The sequence below is a fragment of the Callithrix jacchus genome, chromosome 13 (assembly GCF_049354715.1).
Source record: "Callithrix jacchus isolate 240 chromosome 13, calJac240_pri, whole genome shotgun sequence".
Classification (NCBI taxonomy): domain Eukaryota; kingdom Metazoa; phylum Chordata; class Mammalia; order Primates; family Cebidae; genus Callithrix; species Callithrix jacchus.
This window is the reverse complement of record NC_133514.1, coordinates 71,530,957-71,546,711: the sequence shown is the minus strand read 5'-3', so window position 1 is coordinate 71,546,711 and position 15,755 is coordinate 71,530,957. Positions and strand designations below refer to the sequence as shown.

The following is a 15,755-nucleotide window of genomic DNA, read 5'->3' as shown; positions in this document are numbered from 1 at the left end:
CTCAAAAGAAGATATACATGCAGCCAACAATCATATTAAAAAAACTTAATCACTAATCACTGGAGATATGCAAATCAAAATCACAATGAGATACCCTCTCACACCAGTCAGAATGGCTATTATTAACAAGTCAGAAAATAACAGATGCTGGAGAGATTGCTGATAAAATGGAATGCTTATACACTCTTAGAGGCAGTGTAATTTAATTCGACAATTGTGGAATACAGTATGGCAATTCCTCAAAGAGCTACAGACAGAAATACCATTCAACCCAGCAATCCAATTACTGGGTAGATTCCCAAAGGAATATAAAGTGTTCTATTGCAAAGACATATGCATTCATATGTTCATTGCAGCACTATTCACAATAGCTGAGACATGGCATCAATCTAAACACCCATCAATAATAGATTGGATAAAGAAAATGTGGTACATACACACTACAGAATACTATGCAGCTATAAAAAATAATGAGATCATTTTATTTGCAGGAGCATGGATGGAGATGGAGGCCATTATCCTTAGCAAACTAACAAAGGAACAGAAAACCAAGTACCATGTGTTCTCATTTAGAAGTGAGAGCTAAATGATGAGAATACATGAACACATCCAGGGAAACAACACACATGGGGGCCTCTTAGAGGGTGAAGGGTGGGAGAAGGGAGAGGATCAGGAAAAGTAACTAATAGGTACCAGATTTAATACCTAGGTGATGAATTATCTGCACCAGGAACACCTATGACACCTGTTTACCTACATAACAAATCTGAACATCTGAACGTGTACTCCTGAAATTAAAAGTTTTAAAATTAAATAAATTCCTTCTATAAAATTAAGGTGAGTTTCTTGTATGCAGCATATAAGTTATTTATTTTTTTATCCATTCCGCCAATCTATATCTTTTAAGTGGAGCATTTAATCCATTTACATTCAAGGCTAATACTGATACATGAAGTTTGGTTCCTATCATAATGTTGTTATCTAGTAGTTTTGTAGCTTCTTTGTTCCTTTATTTCTTAGGGATTTTGTCTTTGAGGTTTGTTGAAGTTTATTATTTATTCATTAGATATGGCTATAAATATTTATATCATACTTGCCATTTCTGAAGTCTAGTGCACATTGGTTTAATAATTTTGTAAAATAGATGCCAAATCTATTATCTCTAATCTCAGTTGAGTTCATATGTTCAAATGCTAAAATAGTAACATAACTTTCTTAAAAAAAAGATAAAATATAGAACAAGCATATGCAATATTTTTGTTTCTCATTTTTTCTGTATTAACTTTTTATTGTAGGATATCTCTTAGAGAGTATTCCATAGTAGTGCTTTCAGAAATACTGCATTCTATTTTTGTTTTGTTTTGCTAATAAACTATTTTTTTAGACAAATTTTAGGCTCATAGAAAATAAACTGGAAAGTATATGGTTATCATGTCTCTCCCGATCCTAGACACGCACAGCCTTCTCCACTATCAATATTCCATACCTCAGTGGCACACTTTTAAAAATCAATGAACCCACATTGACAGATAATTATTACTCCAAGTCCATAGTCTACATTAGGGTTCACCCTTGATATTATATTCTATGAGATTTGACAAATGCACAATGACATGTATCCACCATAATATTACCATACAGAGTATTTTTACTGCCCAAGAAATCCTCCGTGCTCAGCCAGTTCATCCCCTTTGTTCCCCCAGCCCTAGAAACCACTGGTCTTTTTACTGTCTATATAGTTTTGCCTTTTCCAAAATGCCACATAGTTGAAATCACACAGTATATAGCCTTTTTAGATTGACTTCCTTTGCATACTAATATTCCTTAAGATTCTTCTGTTTTTATAGTTCAATAGCTCATTTAATTTTACCACCATTAATGTTTCATTGTCTGGATGTACCAAAGTTAGTTTATTAACCTCCTAAACAACATCTTGGCTGTTTCCAGTTTTGGCAATTATGAATAAACATGCTATAAATATCCATTTTCAGGTTTTATGTGGCCATGCATTTTCAATTTATTTGGATAAATACAAAGGAGCATGATTTCTGAATCATATGATAAAAGTGTGTTTAGTTTTGTGATAAATTTCCAAACTATCTTCCAAACTGACTGCACCATTTTGTATTCCCACTAGCAGTGAATGATAGTTCCTGTTGCTTCACATCTTTGACAACATTTGGTCTTGTCAGTATTTTGGATTTTGGACATTCTAATAGATGTGCATTGGTATCTCACTGTTTTAATTTATGACAATATGAAGTTGAACATCACTCATGTGCTAATTTTTCATGTGTATGTCTTCTTTTGTGAAGTGGTTGTTCATATATTTTGCCTATTTTTTAAATAAGGTTGTATGTTTTCTCATTATCAAGTTTTAAACATGTTTTACATGTTGGAAAAGACTCCTTTAGTAGTGTACCTTGTGAAAAAAAATATATTTTTTCCAGTCTGTGGCTTGACTTCTCATACTCCAGAAATTGTTGTTTGCAGAGCTGAAGTTTTAATTTTAATAACATCCAGCTTGTCAAATTTTTTTTGTCATGAGGCATACCTTTGGTGTTTTATTTTGAAAGCCATCACTATACCTAATAGTATCCAGGTTTTCTCCTATTATCTTCCAGGAGTTTTATAGTTGTGCCATTAGGATTATAATCCTTTTTAGTTAATTTTTCTGCAGGGTGTAAAGACTAAATCTAGATGATGTTTTTTTGCATGTAAATGACCAGTTGTTCCTGTGCCATATGCTGAAAGACTATCTGCTAAGGAATTGCCTTTGTTCCTTTGTCAAAAATCTATTGGCTCTATTTATCTGGGTCTATTTCTGGGCTCTCTATTCTCTCCCATTAATCTATTCAATTAGTCTATTTTTTCACCAAAACTACACTGTCTTGATTACTATAGTTTTATAGTCAGTCTTGAATTAGGGTAGTGTTAGTCTTCCACTTTTCTTCTTATTCAATATTGACTTGCCTTTTCTGCATCTTTTACCTCTCCAAATAAACCTTAGAATCATTTTGTCAGTATCCACAAAGTAACTGCTGAGATTTGAAATGGGACTTTACTGAATCTGTAGATCAAGATGGGCATAACTGACATCTTGACAATATTGTCTTCTATCCATGAACGTGGACTATCTCTCCATTTTATTTGATTACTTTCATCAGAGTTTTATAGTTTTCATCATATAGATATTGTACACATTTTTGTCATATTTGTTTTTGTTTCTATTGATTACAATTCCCTTAATGTTTTTATTTCCAATTAGATAGGAATACATAGGAAATCCTAAAACTAGATCTGGAAATCTCTCTAGAGAATATATATGCTCTCAATTATAAGGGGGTGTATGAAATAGGGCCCAAACTTTTATACTAAAAAAGGCTTGAGTTTACATACTAACAATTATCCTTATTAGCCACAAGAATTTACTCAAGCTACTGCCTCAATTACTTCATCTATAATGTGGGAATAATAGCACCTTACTTATTTGATGTGAACACTATATGTTTTAAAAATACATTTTATGAAAATAGAATTGAAATACATGGTTTTGAATGAGTGAATGAACAAACGAGGCCTACAATTCAAATGGTCAAGTAATTGAGTTCAGGAGGAAAAGAGTCGAAATTGAAGACACACTAACAGAGAGTATAGCAAAGAATCAGATAGTAAGTCTGCATCCCAGTTCAGAAATTCTAGAAAATAAGTGGTCAATATCTGCACCGTTATCTATTTAACAATTTTAGAGTACCTATAAGAAAAATTGATTTTGAGCCAAAGACTGAGATGCAGTCCCCTAAATACTTTCTAATTGTGATTTAAACTATTTAGTATTTTGGTTATATTCGGGAGCATTACAGTCTAAGCTCCAATAGGGCAATAGGTTTTTGTATTTTATTTACCATTGCATTCCAGTATATAAGAAAGTATCTTAAATGTATTATGTACTCAATGATATTTATTGAAAAAATGAACACTCAAATTAATGAACAAGGTAACAAGACCAAGTTACTTTCATACTCTAATCTGTGTAAAATAAAATTTAACATACAGCATATCATAAATAGGGTGATACTTTATCAGACTGGGAACCTTGGCATACTTTATCAATATATTTACTGATGGATGGCCCACAATCTATCTATAGACCTATCTGCTATAATTTAGAAGTACAGCAGTTTGAATGTGTCAGATAAAATAAAAAAGCAACTAGTAAGAATGATCCTATTCTTTCTCCTACATGCTTCATTCAGGTCCTAGTGCATTACTTGTCTTTGGCTTTTTGTTTCCTTCCATTACACACAAAACTGTTTCCTTGGCTGCAAGCTAATATCTGATCATTTCCTGCCTTTGAATAGCAATAATGGTATTGACTCCAACCTAGAATAGTGACTTGCCTAGTGTTTTTTTAAAATTTTTCCTTATTATATTAAAAAAAGAGGCCATAGTTTTAGAATAAAAAAGCAACAAGATATTAAATACAAAAGGTATTACAAATCTTTCACAGAATGGCAAGTTGAACAGTGATATTTCCTAGAAATAATGTAGCAGAAAATCAGGGTTTTGTTAAAGGTACTAGACTAAAATGGGTTATTGTAGGCTTTTAAACACTTATTTTATTTTATTTTATTTTATTTGTTTTTTTATTTTGAGATGGAGTTTCACTCCTGTTGCCGAGGCTGGAGTGCAATCAGGCAATCTTGACTCACTGCAACCTCCACCTCCTGGGTTCAAGTGATTCTCCTGCCTCAGCCTCCTGAGTAGCTCAGATTACAGGCATGTGCCACCATGCCTAGCTAATTTTTGTATTTTTAGTAGAGACAGGGTTTCTCCATGTTGGTCAGTTTAGTCTCTAACTCCCAACCTCAGGTGATCTGCCCACCTCAACTTCCCAAAGTGCTGGGATTACAGGTGTGAGCCACTGCGACCGGCCAAAAACTTCTTTCTGAACAATGAATTCGACGTTTTATATAAAACTAATGTTTGTAAGTTATAAATATTTATTGAATCCTATATGACAATTACTTCATTTTTTACTATATGCCTATTTTCATAGCCAATACCTATCTTTTTAGAAAGGGACGCTCTAACGTATTTAAAGTATTCCTTGCATCTTAGGGCAGAGGGAAGGATAAAATACAGAATATTCAATGCCGTAAGACCTCCTGTTACTGGACTACAAAGAAATATTTTTCGTTAACGCTTCCCTATAAGAAATCATCGAGCAAGTGAAAATACCTATACACATAGATCTAAAAACCCAGAACTAAAACCTGTGTGCAAAGGCTGAGCCAGATGCCTTAATTATATGCTGTGCTTGGTAACAGACTCTCTACCTCATGTTTGGGTCAGTTTCTGATGAGCCTGTGCCATTTTTCTATCACTGGATGTATCACCACCTATCACTTGAGTAATTTCTAGAAGAAGACAATAATTCTTGAAAGCTAAATTTGGCTTCGAAAAACAGAAAATTCCAAATAAGCTAATTTAAATAGGTAGGGGAAACTCTTAAACATTCATTATCTCTGGCAAGCCTCAACTTAATGGTGTTTAGTACATCTAATTCAGTATTGCCACGCTTTTTCAGTCACATTATAGAAAAGTTCTCACCTCTCCTGAAGTTCACTTTTAATCCTCCTTGCCCTAGTTTGGAGTCAATAGTTTATTTTACAACATAATTAACTCTGATGTTAAAGATTAAAAAAGTCAAAAGTTACATAAAGAGAAAATGAGAAATGGGTTGCGTTTTTTTAGGACTACCACTACAGCATTACAATATTAGCAGGGAAAGAACTACCTGCCAGAAGTTGCAGTCCCAATCTTGTCCATGTCTTAGGCTCTCACTGTTGAAAATTTGAGAATATTGAGAATATTTCCAGAACATTCTCCAATTACTTAATATAAGTCTTTTTTCTCAAAAGACAGATCTGTATGTTGGCTGCAGTTATAATTATTGTATTACTAACTATAATTAGCTGAACAGAAAATTTGAAGATTATAAAATGTGATTATATAAGCTTTTATTTTTATCAACACACAGAGAAATGACTATTTTTTCTTTTTAGAGTTTTCTTATTATTTTGCTTTGTAAATTTGTGTTTCTTTTTTATTTTAGTTCTCTAATCCTCATTTTTACATGACAAAAGAACTTACCCTATTTTAAACAAAATAAAATGCACTTATTGATTTATAAATCCAATGATAGAACAGTTTTGGCTAGATTTAAAGATTTAACTACTTTATCAGTGGTCAGCTATTTTTTTGTCTCCTACCTCTTTTTGTATCATTTTCTTTATAGACAGACTCTCTCCATTTGAGTTCCCAGTAATTTCAAGCTTATGTACTTCTTACAGTTAAGGAAAGAGCATTTCTTCTCATTGTTGCTGACTTTGCTCAAAAGTCATTAATTGTAGAATCTTTTGTCATCTGGAGAGGCTGAACAATTTCTAAATCATCAAGTCCTGATTGCTTTTGTCTTAACAGTTCTTCTTTCAATTTATCTCTCTCCTCTCACATTTTACTACACACAGCAAAAGGAACAGACAGCACATTCAACACTTTACTGGGATATCTCCTTAGTTAATTAGTAATGAGGTTCATTACTTAGGTGCTCTTGTTTAAACATAACTAAGGGAGAAATTTCACTAAGCTTTCTACCACTATATAACGTGGGTCTCACTTCCACAAGTACTACTATGTTCCTCACCTTCTTTGTCACCCTCAATGAGTTTCCTCAAGGTCCAGATTTCTACTAAGTTAGTGCAAGGCAACTTAATTTTTATCATAGTCTTCAAAATCCTTCTAGTTTTCCCACTTCCTGGTTCTAAAGTCACTTCCACACTCTTACGTATTGTTGCAATAGTGACCACTGTTATTGTTTGAATCATTTTCCCTGAAAAGCGTTAGAGTTCTAACCCCCAATATCTGTAAGTATGTCTTTGTTTAGAAATAGGGTCTTTTCTGATGGTTAAGCCAATATAAGTTCATTACGGTGGGCCCTAATCCAGTATGACTATGCTCTTATAAAAAGAAGAAATTTATCCACAGAAACAGACATGCACACAAGAATGCCATATGAAAATGAAGGCAGAGATCAGGTAATACATATATAAGCCAAGAAAGACCAAAGATTTCCAGTAAACCACCAGAAGCTAGGAGAAAGACATGAAACCAACTTTCCCTCAAAACCCTCAAAGAAACCAACATTGCCAGTACCTTGGTCTTGGACTTCCAGCCTTAAGAACTGTGAGGTGATTAATTTCTATTGTTTAAGTCATCTACTTTAAGATATTTTGTTACAGAAGCCCTACCAAATTAATACTTCCACTTCCATATATCAAAATCTGGATTAGGTTTTCTTTTTTTTTTTTTTTTTTTTTGAGATGGAGTTTTGCTCTTGTTACCCAGGCTGGAGTGCAATGGCACAATCTTGGCTCACCGCAACCTCCGCCTCCTGGGTTCAGGCAATTCTCCTGCCTCAGCCTCCTGAGTAGCTGGGATTACAGGCACGCACCACCATGCCCAGCTAATTTTTTGTATTTTTAGTAGAGACGGGGTTTCACCATGTTGACCAGGATGGTCTCGATCTCTTGACCTAATGATCCACCCGCCTCGGCCTCCCAAAGTACTGGGATTACAGGCTTGAGCCACCGCGCCTGGCCCTAGTTATTCTTTACTGTGTAACATCACTATAAAAAATTTAGCTTCTTAAAATAACTCCCATGCATCATCTTACATTTTCTATGTTATCCAAACACATCTCACTAGGTCCTCCTCAAGTGTGCAAGCAGGTGTTTGCAAGGGCACAGTTCTCATTAGAGGTTCCAGTGGGGAAGGATCTGATTCCAACGTCAGGTGACTGTTGGCAGAATTTGGGTTCTTTCAGGTTATAGGACTCTGACCCTCCATTTCTTGATTGCCATCACCCACAGGCTGCCCTATGTACATGTTAATGGCATTCTTCCCATGGCAGCTCTTAACATGGCAGCAGACTTCTTCAAAGCCAAGGAGGGAGGAAGAGTTTCCTAGCAAGATGGACATTACAATTTTATGTACAGTGAGTATGTACATGTAATAACATTTATCTGGTTACCTTTGCCACAGTCCATTGGTTAGAACAAAGCCCTGGATCCTGCTGACACTGAAGGTGAAAAGAATTATACAACAACATGACTAGAAAAGGCACAAATCATGGGGATCAACTTGAAGTCTCCCAGCCACACTGTTTTTATATTTTCAACATATGACTTATAGACAGCAAATGTTTGGGTTTTGTTCCTTTTATTCATTCTAACAACCTCTACCTTTGACTCAAATCCACTTAAGAAAAACAACATTATTTTCTTAAGTGGATTTGAGTTTACCTTTTTATTATTTGTTTTAAATTAGTCTTGTCTGTTTGTTGTTTCTGTTTCTTTTTCATCGTCTTTTTTGTAAACTTGAATACTTTCTGGAAATTCATTTTAATTTTCCTATTGACTTTTTAGCTATACTAGTTTAGTATTTTTTTAAGTAATTTTCCTAAAAATTAACACATACATCCTCAACTTTTTTTTTCTTTTTTTTGAGACAGAGTCTCACTCTGTCACCTAGGCTGGAGTGCAGTGGCATGATCTTGGCTTACTGCAATCTCCACCTCCCAGGTTGATTCTCCTGCCTCATCCTTCTGAGTAGCTGGGACTACAGGCACCCACCACCACGTCAGGCTAATTTTTTTTTTTCCAGTAGAGACAGGGTTTCACCATGTTGGTCAGGCTGGTCTAGAACCTCTGAACTAGTGATCTACTCACCTCAGCCTCCCAAATGCTGGGATTACAGATATGAGCCACTGTGCCTGGACACATCCCTACATCCTTAACTCTTTACAGTCCACTTACAATTAACATTGTTCTACTTCATTAATACATGAAAATCTTACAAAAGTGTAGTTCCATATTGCTTCACCATTCTCTATTTTATAGTAAGTATTATATACATATGTATATATATAATCCACATGCATAAGTCTTTTTAAACAAGTACATGCTTTATAAATAAATAGAAGGTAAACAAAGCCAATGGTCTTCCGGCTTTTATAGTTACTAGTGAGAATTTAATAATTAACTGTATCATTGTTCCCACATATGTGATGCCTCATTTTTCTTTTGATGCTTTCAGTAAAACACGGTTCTTCCCATCCAGTGTGGAGAAAGAAACAGAAACAAAATTAAGCTCAATAAAATACAATAAGTGATAAGATCATTGGCAGGTTTTTGTTGTTGTTGCTGTTGATAGCTTAATTTTGTAGAAAATGATTTGCATTATTATTTAAAAATACTTTCTATATTGTTTTTTTCCAAGCACTGAGAAACAAACATAACAACCCTCAAAAATGTAGTCCTCAAACAAACTGACAAGTAGTTGTCCTAAAAGGACATACATGTGTATGCCCATTGATGTATGGAGTTATGTGAAAATAAATCCATTCATGTGCCGCATGATGACATTTTAGTCAATGACAGACCATATATATGACAGTGGTTCCATAAGATTATAATGGAGCTGAAAAATTCCTATTGCCTCGTGGCATCACGGCCATTGTGTTACAATTGCCTGCAGTATACAGTACAGTAATGTGCCTCATGGGTTCGCAGCCTGTGATCAATAGGCTATAACATACAGCCTAGTTGTATAGTTGGCTACACTATTTAGGTATGTGTAGGTACACTCCATGATGTTCACACAATAGCACAATAGCCTAACAATGCATTTCTCAGAATATATCCTTGTCTTTAAGTGACACGTGACTGCATATATCTGAGAACTATATTCTGTATTTTGTTATATTATTTCTAAAATATATCATTTTTTCAAACCTCAATAAAAATACATTGCTGGCACAGATGTTCAACATGAGGTGATTCGTCCTTCAGAGAAATATCCCCATACCAGCTTATTATTTTATCAACTACACAACAATTTACTTAGGCAGTGTGAAAAAGTGAAAAGTGCCATAGTTTGTTGACTTGTCTAAGCAGTAAACACTACAGTAAGTATTTTATATCATACTCTTAAACATGTCAAAATGAATTTCTTCCAAAGCCTGTGCATAGGACCAGGATAAACTAAATAAAAATAACTGTCTCGAGGACTATCTTCAATCACTAGCTTTCATTCTTCTGAAAGAATTAAGCCGCTAAAATATTATTTTATCTGAGTTGTCATTTTCTGAACCTTTACCTTTCTTTGTAACTTTCTGTATCATAAGGACTTATTTGCCTTATTCTTAATGTAAACCCTGTGCCCGTGTAGACAGTTGCAGAGACAACATGCCAGGTTGCTTGCTGTAAGTATGTTTTATCAAAGAAGCCTAATGACCACTGTAAGAAATATGTCAATTTTTCCATTCATTTATTGTTATTGAATTAATTGCAATGCATCCAGTGCCTGTCCTTGCTTCTGACATTCTAAAGCAGACAGACATCATAATGAGATGCATGTATTAGCTCACTTGAGAGGTTTCCGTAAATACTATTATTTTATTCTGCTATCCAAACTATCTACTTTTTTATTAAGCTTCATAAATGTGATATCTGTTATTTTGGCTAAGAATAGCATTTTTGTGAGGTCCTACTGATTTTTCTTATATGTCAGACTGCCAGCTATTACGGATATAACTTCAAACATTTCAAATTATTCTTGGGAGCACCACTGTGATCTGAAATTAACTTTTAAAAATGTGCAAGGAAATAAAGCACTTCCAGAGCATAAAAATTGTAGTCTGAGTCATGTCCTTTTCCGCCTAAAATAATGTTTATATCATATAAAGGCTTCACTACTTTAATATAAATACTTTAATTGTTTTAGCACATTGCTAACCTTTCCACACCACCATATTTTAGTCTGATTAAAACTAAAGAATACAGGACAAAGGTTTGGCAGACTTAATTCAAGTTCCCCGAAAAATATCACAAACAAAAATGTCATAGATTTCAAGCTTCAAGTCATAGATTTTAGCAAGGAATAGATGGTCAAAAGGGTAAACAGCTGAAGAGACAGTCAGTAGGATGAGGCCACATGTTAACTGTAACAGAGGACAACAAAAAGTTCAAGAATCAACAAGAGTCCAAGTGGTGAATCTGTTGGCCATTCACATCCAGATCTGCCTGACTCCAGCACTTTGCTATCATTTCCATTACACTACATTGCCTGATAGAGTTAACAGATATCAAGGAAAAGTATATCTACCAACAGTATTCAATCTTCGCCCCAAAAAAATCTGATTTCAAATGATCATGCAATATAATGCTAACTGCACTATAAGAAAAATGCTTAAAGCATATTTTCAACCATAAGAAAGTCATTCTAAGTGTATTTAGATGACAGTAAAAGTTACTGAACTTTGACAAATGGTATAGCCCTCTCAAACTTCTAAGCAAAATAAATTATATTTCACACTGAGAATTGGTTATGCCAGTTTTCTTTTAATATACAAACTAGAGCAAGTGACATAACAGTTGAATATCTCCTAAATCAGCACACTAGAAGTGAAAATAAAATAAGCCAAGTTCCATGGTTTTGCTATCTACAAAAAAACAAAAGACTTGAGAACTTTAATTGGTGATTTGACTAAAAGTAGTGGACAAAATATTTTTATGTTGTACCAACATGGTTGTATAATTTTTATTTATTATTATTATTATACTGTAAGTTCTGAGATACATGTGCAGAATGAGCAGGTTTTTTACATAGGTATATACATGTCATGGTGGTTTGCTGCACCCATCAACCCATTATCTATATTAGGCATTTCTCCTAATGCTATCCCTCTCGTAACCCCCTACTCCTGAATGGCCCCAGTGTGTGATGTTCCCCTCCCTGTGTCCATGTGCTTTCATTGTTCAACTCCCACTTGTGAGGGAGAACATGCAGTTTTTGGTTTTCTGTTCCTGTGTTAGTTTGCTGAGAATGATGGCTTAAGTCTATTGATATTATAAATCAGTTACAAAACTCAGCAAACATAATGAACTAAAACTTAGACAAACACCCACTTGGCCTCAACATTTGTAAATGTCATTAAATATTGGTGGTCTCTGAACCTAAACTTTTCTCTCCATTGAAATGCAGAGAACTGACAGATGTTTTTCTCCCTTATAATATTATACATTCAAAACAAAAATGTTTAAAATTCTAAGAACTCAATCCATATTAAGAACCTATGCAGTATTCAGTGTTTTGTGAGGTGCTGACAGAAGTAAAGAATAACTTTATTTTTCTGGAACTCATATGCTAAATCAACCACATGAACAATTGAGGAAAATTTAACACTAATCTGACAAAATAGAGACCCATATTAACTTCTAAGGTCAGAGACATCTTTACAGGGAAGATGCACATTAACATGGACTCGGATATGAGTCGGATTTCAACTACGTCAAAGGGAGAAAATTTTTCAGTAAAAGTAATAGGTAAAAATAATGTAAAACATTATAAACTCATAAGATGATGGTGAAAGGGGCCCAGCCCTGCCACGGGAGATCCAAGTAGCAGCAGCATTTTTTGATTTCCCTCCTGGAGAGCTTCATCTTATCCCGATAAAGACAGGTTGCATACTATGAGAAAATAATTCAAAGAATCAAGTAGAAGGTACTGATTGGACATAAGAATCACCCAGCCTGCTCCCATTCTCTGTGTTGCCTCTCTCATGCTGATCTTTTCTGAATTGCAATTTTTCTATAGGAAAAGGATGAAAAATACCTCAATAATAATGAGCGCAAATCTCTATCCAATCAGAAGAACAGCAACATTAATTCAAAAGCTAGGGTACGCCTCCCTCTTCTTGGGCAGAAACAGCAAACAGTACAGTCATGCACAGCCCAGCGTGTCAGTGATGGCACTCAAATATGACAGTGGTGTCCTAAGATTACAATGGAACTGAAACATTTCTATTGCCTTGTGACATCATAGGCATTGTAACATCACAGTGCAAGGCATTGCTCACATGTTTATGGTGATATTGATGTAAACAAAAATGTACTTCCAATCATAAAGCACATACCATCATGTACAGTATATAATACTTGATGATGATAAATATTTACTGATTTACATATTTACTATGCTTTTATTGTTAGAGTATACTTCGTCTACTTTTTTTTTTAAGTTAACTATAAAACAGGCTGAGACAGGTCCTTCAGGAGATATTTCAGAACATCGTTATCATAAACAACAGTTTCAGGTATGTTAATTCCCCTGAAGACCTTCCCCTGGGACAAGATGAAGTGGAAGATAGTGATCTTGATAACTCTGATCCTGTGCAGGCCTAGGCTAATGCGTGTGTTAGTGTCTTACTTTTTGTCTTTGTGTCTTACAGAAAATATAAAAGAAAAAGACAAAACGGACAAGTGTTTACAGAAGAAAAAGAAAATGTTTTTGTGCAATGTGTTAGAGTTTTAATCTAAATAGTATCACAAAACTATCAACAGTTTTAAAATTAAAGTTTATAAAGTAGAAGTTATAATAAGCTAAAGTTAATTTATTATTGAAAAAGAAAAATACTTTTAATAAATTTAGTGCAGCCTAAGTGTACAGTGTTTATAAAGTCTTTAGTGGTGTACAGTAAAGCCCTAGGCCTTCTCGTTCACTTACTGCTCAATCACTGACTCACTAGAACAACTTCCAGTCCTACAAGTTTATGTTAAGTGTTTGTATTACTCAAGGTTCTCTAGGGGGACAGAACTAGTAGGATGTATGCACATATGAAAGAGTTTATTAAGGAGAAGTGACTCACATGATCTCAAGGTGAAGTCCCACAATAGGCTCTCTAAAACTTAGGCACAAGGAAACCAGTAGTGGCTGAGTCAGAGACCCAAAATCTCAAAAGTAGGGAAGGAGACAGTGCAGCCTTCAGTCTTTGGCCAAAGGCCCGAGAGCCCCTGGCAAAACACTGGTGTAAGTCCAAGAGTTCAAAAACAGAATAACTTGGAATCTTATGTTTGAGTGCAGGAAGCAACCAGCACAAGAGAAAGATGAGGTTAGAAGACTCAGCAAGTCTGCTCTTTCCACCTTCTTCTACCTGCTTTTTCTACCTGCACTGGCAGCCGATTGGATGGTGCCTACCCAGCCTGAGGATGAGTCCGCCTTTCCCAGTCCACTGACTCAAATGTTAATCTCCTCTGGCAACGCCCTCACAGACACACCCAGAAACAATACTTTGCATCCTTCAATCCAATCAAGTTGACACTTAATACTAACCATCACAGTGTCCTATATAGGTATGCCATTTTTTATGTTTCATACCATATTTTTACTGTACCTTTTCTATGTTTAGATATATGTAAGTACATAAATATAATTGCCTACAGAATTCTGTACAGTAACATGCTGTACAGGTTTGTAGCCTAGGAGCAATAGGCCATACCCTATATAGCCTATGTGTTTAGTAAGCTATACCATCTAGATTTTTGTACGTACATTCTATGATATTCATAAAACAATAAAATAGTCTAACACATTCCTTCGAATATATCCCTGCCATTAAGCAGTGCATGACTGTATATCCAAATTCACTAAAGAATAAAGGAAAAAGTCTGCATGGTTTTCACCTGCAGCTTCTCAAATATAATTGGGTTGCATGAGCAAAGGAATATGAATCTACTTAGTTTGAGGTACAAAGGAAGCCATAATATTATTTTTACCTTTTTTGACACTTGCCATAGACAATTTCAATATAAGATCAAGTCTTTCTACAGTGAGATTAGAGGACAAGTGGGAAAACCTAGATAAAGAAACATAGGATCAGTAAGCACTATGACCTGCCACGTTCCTGCTTTCCTCTGGAAACGTTCCTAGGTAATTAGCAGCAGGGTTTGCAGAACTACAGCCACCACACTGACCAATCCTTACGCAGGATTGCTGGGAAACATTTTATTTCAGAATATCACATAACAGAGCATATAAACTAAAAAATATTAGTGTGCCAATATGAAAAGAAACTGTATTTGAGTTCCAAGATAACAGCAATATAATAGCGTTTGGGCAAAGGACTGACTGTAATTACGTTAAATAATAATGATCTTTCATGCTGAATATAGGCAAATTCTAAAGTTCTTTTGCACAATCACATCGTATATTAAATATACTAGCTAAACCTGTGGGAAATCTTGTGCTGCTTTTGTCTTATCTGAAGACTCCGGCACTTCTAATTTTGTAATTACTTTCCTGCGAGTTGGATTTTTTTCTATATTTCTCTATAATATTTTTTTTCCCTTTCCCCTTTTCCCCTCTCTTTTGGGGTGTGACTCTATTAAATGCAGGGTAGGGTCTTTTGGCTTCTTTCTAGAGCCCTATGCATTTCTTTTGCAGGTTTTATATTGGGCTGTGTGGTTTCACCTACAAACCCGTAGATGGCATTTATAGGTAAGAGCTGGCTGCGCCCAGTGTGTCTGGGTATGTACTTAATCCTTGTTTACTAGCAGAAGTTCTCTGTTGCTTCTGACTATGGGTTAATTTGTGGAATGCACAGTGGTCTGAACTCCCTGCTCAGTCCCATGTAGGGTGGGGTGGGGTGCCACAAAGGGCAGGCGGGCCAGACTGGGCAGGTCACCCTGCAGGCCCCTGATGGCAGGCATAAGCACCAGTGCCAAAGGAGAATCCAGTGAGCAGCCACCGAGCACCCAGGGGTGTGCCTAGTTCAGAGCTGAGAAAGCACCTCAGCTCTAAATTATCCACACAGAGGGAGCGGGAGGTGACCTAAACTCTTAGTTTAAGAGAGG

At 35.3% G+C, this 15,755-nt stretch overlaps 2 long non-coding RNA genes across 4 annotated transcripts in view; one reads left to right on the top strand and one right to left on the bottom strand.

Annotated features, from left to right (window-relative positions):
* The window catches only part of LOC118146861 (uncharacterized), a 294,849-nt gene extending 281,969 nt beyond the window's left edge, over window positions 1-12,880 (bottom strand). For all 3 annotated transcript variants that reach the window (XR_013525324.1, XR_013525322.1, XR_013525323.1), the window contains exon 1: window positions 12,739-12,880. This is a non-coding gene — a long non-coding RNA (uncharacterized LOC118146861). The remainder of the gene's footprint in view (window positions 1-12,738) is intronic.
* Window positions 12,881-13,027: 147 nt separating this feature from the next.
* Window positions 13,028-15,390, top strand: LOC144579099 (uncharacterized). The gene is made up of 3 exons (XR_013525985.1): window positions 13,028-13,219; window positions 13,987-14,255; window positions 15,346-15,390. It is a non-coding gene; the product is annotated as an uncharacterized LOC144579099 (long non-coding RNA).
* The last annotated feature ends 365 nt before the right edge of the window (window positions 15,391-15,755 follow it).